The sequence below is a fragment of the Mus caroli genome, unplaced genomic scaffold (assembly GCF_978045245.1).
Source record: "Mus caroli unplaced genomic scaffold, Mus_caroli_1 scaffold_18, whole genome shotgun sequence".
Taxonomy (NCBI): domain Eukaryota; kingdom Metazoa; phylum Chordata; class Mammalia; order Rodentia; family Muridae; genus Mus; species Mus caroli.
This window is the reverse complement of record NW_028227273.1, coordinates 2,979,788-2,986,364: the sequence shown is the minus strand read 5'-3', so window position 1 is coordinate 2,986,364 and position 6,577 is coordinate 2,979,788. Positions and strand designations below refer to the sequence as shown.

The 6,577-nt window shown below is 39.3% G+C and overlaps 1 pseudogene; it reads right to left on the bottom strand.

The window, feature by feature from the left end:
• Positions 1 to 4,127: 4,127 nt before the first annotated feature.
• LOC110312326 (ribonuclease MRP protein subunit p24 pseudogene) lies at positions 4,128 to 6,273 on the bottom strand (annotated as a pseudogene).
• Positions 6,274 to 6,577: the final 304 nt, after the last annotated feature.

Genomic DNA, 6,577 nt, shown 5'->3' with positions numbered 1-6,577 from the left:
CCTGCTAAATATGAAAATTAGACTACTTATTCAAACTTTAAATTGTGTTTCTATCAGATCTTGGACTTCAAAATAATGTTTATTATTTTTATTGAACTATGAAAATCTATACCTATATGTAACACTCAGATTCACATTCCAAGACCAGTTCCAGTTCCATTTTATTGATGTTCTATACATTCTACTCTCCCTGAGCGTCAGTATTATGAAATTACCCAGTCTACTTGATAACTTTTCAAAGTTACTATGTTAAAATCTCCCCTTTAAATTTATACTCACTTGTTTTTGTTTTTGTTTTTTACTTTTGAATGGGCCATTTAAGATCAAATGCTTCATCAACCACTGAACTCAAGAAATAAGTTTTGGAGGATGTAAATCATGGAAATTTGACACCCTGCTCACTTAGTCAGTGCAACATGTCTATGTCTCTATGGAGATGGTTGGAAGAAGAGGTCCGTTCAGATGTAGACTGCAGAATACCTTTGACTCCAGACTACAATGTATCTTTATCTAAAAATATGTGCTGCTCATGAATGGATCCTTTTCATACCCATACAATCCAGCATCTTACATTCAAATTTTCAAACCATTTGAGTCCTTGACTTATCCTGTTTTGTATAGGTAACTATAGTGAGGTATTGCCAGAGCTTTGTTCATTTGAGTGATTTCTGCCCATAGATTACTTAATAGCACAATTACATTTCATCCTTATGTATATATCTCTAACAGTGTTCTGGCAACGCAATCATGTAATCCTTACCTGTCATTCAAGGCCAGCCTCCAGTTCTTTCTTATCCTTTCAAAACTTACTCATAGATATAAATAACTTTATGTTGAAATTTCAAACGGTCTTGGTAGTTTCATTTTATTAAAATAAATTAATATTTTATTTAAAATGTAAAGGAGAAGGCAGAGAGGATATTGGAATTTACACAGCATAAAAACAAAAGATGACTATCTGAGTATAAGACAATCCAGCTCGAGAAAACCAAAGGGCACAGAGTGACAGTGAGGGAAGGGGACAACCAGAACAAACTATAATGACACGTTTGAAATTTATCTTACTGATAATTATTTTTATCATATGAACTTTGAATTTATTAAAAATTTTGGATTTTTATTTTCCAGACATATAATTTCTATTGATTTTTTTGTGAGGTTCTCATCATGCATCCTAGTCCCAATCATTTCCCCATCCCCTCATATCCACCTACCACCTTTACATCCTCTGAACCAAAAGAAAATAAACACACACACACAAACACACACACACACACCAAAATAAATCATAGAAAACATCTCATCATGGAATTTGCAGTGTGTCACACCGTGTCCCACAGTATACCTTCTGCTCATACAACTGCAAATGTTCACTGCAATGAAATATTGTTTGGGTTCAAGGTCTCTGATTTCTGTGATATTATGTGATATTGTAGCTGCAGCAGGATTCTTCCCAGTTATCCTGCTTTTGCCTTTAGTCATGGAGATTGTGCAGCTTTGGATCAGCATGACCAGTACTTCCATGTACCCCAACAGTTCACAGATAATATCGATTTGGAGGTAAACCAATACAAAGCTGTAGATCTGGGCCTGTGTGATGAGTTTGAGCTGAGCTCATCAATATGCTTGCTCTCTCTTCTCTGTACCACCAAAGATAGCTCTCCAAAGCTGTTTCTTCTAGGCTGCTCAATGTCACTATCTGCAGGAAGCAGGGACATCTCTCCCACTCACACACATTTGAACCTGGCACAGCAGTGCCTTGGCTATCAGGGTTAGCTCCATTGTATTGGTTCGTTGAGGTAGAGTGCCCATCTCCAGAGTGCTGCAGTTAATCAGAGGCATGACCAGGTGACCACAGATACAGTTATCCTGACAGCCAGGTGTCCAGCGGTGAGCAGTCAGAAGAGGTCATCCTGATCATCGTGGTACTCAAGCTACCTCATCTTCATGAGTGGCAGGCTTCCCAGTATTCAAGTCTCCAGGGCAAACTCATCAACGTACCCATCACTAGCACCTTTCATGCAAGGTGCAGGGCTATCTCCCAACTAGGGACAGGGTCACCTCTCCCACTCTCATGACCCTGCAGCCAGTTCTTCCACATCCCTTGTTGGGAACAAAATAAAAGGGGGGTCTTGGAGGCCCTGGGGAAGAACGGAAGGAAAAATATGCCCACACCCCGCCAAAGTTTCCCTATTCTCTGGTTAGTCAGGCATGGGAATGCTACTATCTACCCTATCCACTCATCCCTAGGTGGGCATTCCTCTATCCCACTCTTCAGGGGTAGCCAAGGGGCAGACCTGCCTGCCCCCACACCCCCGCCCGAGCTACTTTGCTAAAGCCACCAGGGCTGTGGGAGAGAGGGAATAGGGGAAAAAGTTCCCAACATTAACCAGAGTGCGCAGTGGAACTTGAAGGAGCAGAGCAGAGACTCTATGGTTTAAGAGCTTTATTATAAAAATGCAGGGGAAAGAGAGAAGGTAGGAGATAGAGAGGGGGGGCAGTTAGAGAGAAAGAGGAAGAGAGAAGAGGAAAGGAGAAGACAAAGAGAAAGGGAAGAGAAGAGAGAAGTGAGATAAGTGAAAGGTGAAGGAAAAAAGGAGTAAGAGAGCGAGATGAGGGCTGAGCTCCCCTTTATATGGTCTTCACTGTTGCTAGGTAACTGGGGAGGAGTTTAGCCTGAAGGTCAAAAGCATGGGCCATTGCTTACATGACTACTGACCATGCTTCTCTTGTGGGGGCTGTGGAAGTTGGTACCTTAGGCAGGGGCCGGAGTTCCAGGATCATGAGGGAACGCCTACCGTGTCATGTAGGTGAATTATGACCATCGAGGTTCAAACCTCAGCTGGACTGAGGTTTGCAATTGAGCCTGAAATTGAGCCTGCAATTTCTCCACAATCCCTGATATAGAAATGGGCATCAGGTTGGAGATGGAGTGTTGAACAACCTTTTGCCTGTGCTACTTTATAGCCTGCTTCTGAATGCTGCCACAGATGAGAGATAGGGCCACTTCTCCAGACTGTAGCAGGCAGTAAGGAAAGGGTACAGTTCTGTATACATAACCTTTGGTTATCATCCATACTCCCAGGCAACTGCCCAGACTAGGAACATTCTCATGGTCTCTAATAGTAATATGAGCCACTGACATAGACACTGACCCCTATTGCTGCATGGCCATGGACATAGAAATGGTCTTGAGCTATAGTATGAGCTGGGACTTCAGCATGGACTCAGGTGGTAGAACTGGCTACTCACAACTGGCTATTCCTCTGCACTCTTGAACCTCCACTTCCATTTCTCCTCATAATGCTCAAACTATTCTTATCCTGCAGATGTTGGGCTTGACTTATAGTCCCTGAATAATCAATGCTTTAGTTATGTTTGTTAAGGAACAGATTTCCACTGTTCAATTGCTGATTCTCAAACAATAATAACAGCCCACAAAAATATCTCAAAGTTGTCAGATGGCTAATTTCTTAAGGAGGAAATGAGAGAATTGAAACAGGTTGACTCCATGATAAACTTAAAATTGGCAGTTCAGGAGAATAGACCTAGATCAGATCTCTGTTTCCTAGAACTGGGCAAGTCCAGGTAAGTCAATTACTAGAAAAATCCCAGGCCTTGAGCATCCAATCAGAAACTTCCCTACCATCAGAAGCTGCCCCACCACCTGGCCTCAGGCAAGGACAATGAGTCAGCAACACTTTTCATGCTTCTCCAGCAACGGTTTTTCAGTCCCCCCAAGCACCAGCAATGGTTCTATAATCTCTCCGATATAAATTTACCGAATTAAGATAAATGTCACCTACTCCTCCCTGGAGTTCTGCTAATGTGCTTTAAATTGGGCCTCTGAACTTACTTGGGAGATTCTATCTTGGTAAATGATATTACAGCAGCATGCTGGACTTCTGCAGAATAAAACACTCTTTGCTTTTGCATACTATTTGAATCTTTGGTATAATTCTTTGTGGAATCATGAACCTTTCCATCATCATGGTCATAAAAATAGGAGATTCAACGCAGACATGGTGATGGAGATGAAGATGAGAGTTCTACATCTTGATCCACAGGTATTAAAAGGGGACTGATGGCTCTTGTTTTCAAATGTCATTCTTTTAAAAGAGAAGTGCCTAACATCCAGCTTTGTTTTTTGTTTTGTTTTGTTTTTGTTTGTTTGTTTGTTTGTTTTTTGTTTTTTTTTCCGATGCACTCTGACTAAGCAGTGTTTTTAATTCAGAGAAATGTTTCTTTACTTTGGTCACATTCTATGAGTAGTCACTGGGTGTTGACAGTCCTGATACAGGTGTTCTTGACTTTGAAACCAGACATATTATGGCTCAGGCTTGAAGAGTCTGGATCCTTTCTCTTCTTTGACTTTGGGGTGGCTTTGTTATAACAGTGGCAGTGCTGCTCTTGAGTGCTCACGAGAAGCTTCTACTGTTCTTTTGCAGGTTCTAGAGGTAATTTGATGCACACTTGTAGAGGCTTTGTACTTTTTAAAGAGTTTCCCTTTTTTAAAAAAATAAGTGTAGGATTTTTTTGCTTCATAATTTAAAGGTTTCTGTATCTTAGACATCAACAGATCTTGGGTTTGAGGTTTACTCTTGAGTTATCCAGGGGCAACAATTGAAAGCAGTGTGGACATGTTTCTTGAAAAGTGCTGTTATCCTTATGTGTTGAACTAAAGGCCTAGAGGAGCTAAACGGCCTGGCTTGGGCAGCTTTCCACTAGGCCTAAAGGGACTCAATTAAGGTAGTACTCAAAATGTCTGTTGTTTATGAAAACCAGTCCAGGGTATTCTGCCACGGTAGCCCAGCCAATATATTTCAATGTTGAAAGACATACGAATGATATTTTACCCATTATTTCTCAACCAAATTCATAAAACTAAATATGAATATCATTTACAACCAAAATACTATGCTAAACATTTCATTTTCTCCTAATAATTTTGTCTGTTTCAAAGTATTTTTTGTTCAAACATGTAAGAGGAACTTCAGTAATTAATGTGTGATTTCTATGATTTCTTCAATGATTGATTGATTTGGCAGCATATGGAGAGGAGAAGGGGCTGAGTAGGATAACACTGGGCTGAACTCTATGTTCTACTACAGTATTCTTGGTGCTGAGAATTGGATACATCAGAAGGACTTTTCTGTGTTAAATGTCTGGGGGAAACTTGGCACAGTATGCTTTGGCCCTTTGTGTATCCTGATCATGCTGAATCAGGATCCTCTATACCTGTATGGATAAACAACTGCCACCTTGGTTCTCAGAATTAAGATGAGTGCCACAGTAGTCCTGAGAGTCCTGATCAAGAAGAAGATACAGCATGGTCTGAGGTGTGTTATTTTCTTCTGTATGAACTTGTATCAGATAATCTGCTGGTAGCTGCTTTGGACTTGAGCAAGAAGTTTCCTTGCCAATTGTGACAGGACATGAAGTCAGAAGCTGTAACTGTGTGACCTTACATGAGCTCTGGGGTTTTCCAACTACTATCAAACACTAAAAATCTATACATAATTTCCAAGTATACTACAAAATTACTTGGTAATCTGAATTAATGAAGTTTAAAACAATGGTGTCACAGTAGATAGTCTTTTGACTGAAAGATCCCATTGCCTTTGCCATTTAGACTGAAAGTTCACTAATCATTAACTCCATGATTGAACTAATTTTGGATAAGGGTATATCATGCTAAGTTTTTCTGTCCTGGACACTTTGAGAATATAGAATTATACAGATAAAATTGAATTGCATCCTTTCTCAATTGACAAATGAAGATAAATAATAATTTAAATAAGAGAAAAAAGTGATGGAGTATAATCTACTAGTTAGCAGCTAAATGGATAAAATACATAGAGTTCTTATTCCTGTACTCTTTTCCTATAGGAAATATTTTCATTCCAAATAAAGAAAATTTGTAGGAAGAGTCATTGCTTATACTCAGCTTAAGAGAAAAAAAATAAAATATTGACAGATGTGAATAGAGGAAAGCCTTCCATTTCTGATGGAAATTTGACTAAGATATTGCTACTCTATTTCCTGGAAAATGAATGACAGTGAACTTCTGTCTTAAGTCGTCACTGCTGTTAAGTGGTTCTAAAGCTCTCTAACCTTGTCAAAAGCATCACTCATCAGCAGCACCAGCAATGCAGACACTGATCTTGCTGGAGGTACAGCAAGGCCATGGCTTGAAGACTCTTGTGAGGTTAAAAGAAGAACTGCACAGCTTACTCTGCCTTTAATTTCACCTGTTATTTTGGTCTGATTCATATTTTCTAAAGAAAGTATTTGACCTAAAATATCACTATTAAAAATTGAAAGTCATTCTTTTTGTTTTAAAATGATACAACTAATAAAGATACCTATTTGTCAACACAGGATTTTCTTTTCATCAGAGATATTCTTCAATTACGGAGAAATTATATTATGAGCCATTGTTTGTCCAGTCATAGAGTAGTTCATTTTGATTAGATGCTTTCTCTGTTTATGCAACCAAAAGTATGAAGTGCTTTGCTTGAAAATGTTTTTACCTTGCTTTGATATCAGGTCTTCTTTCATGGTATGAAAATCTTTC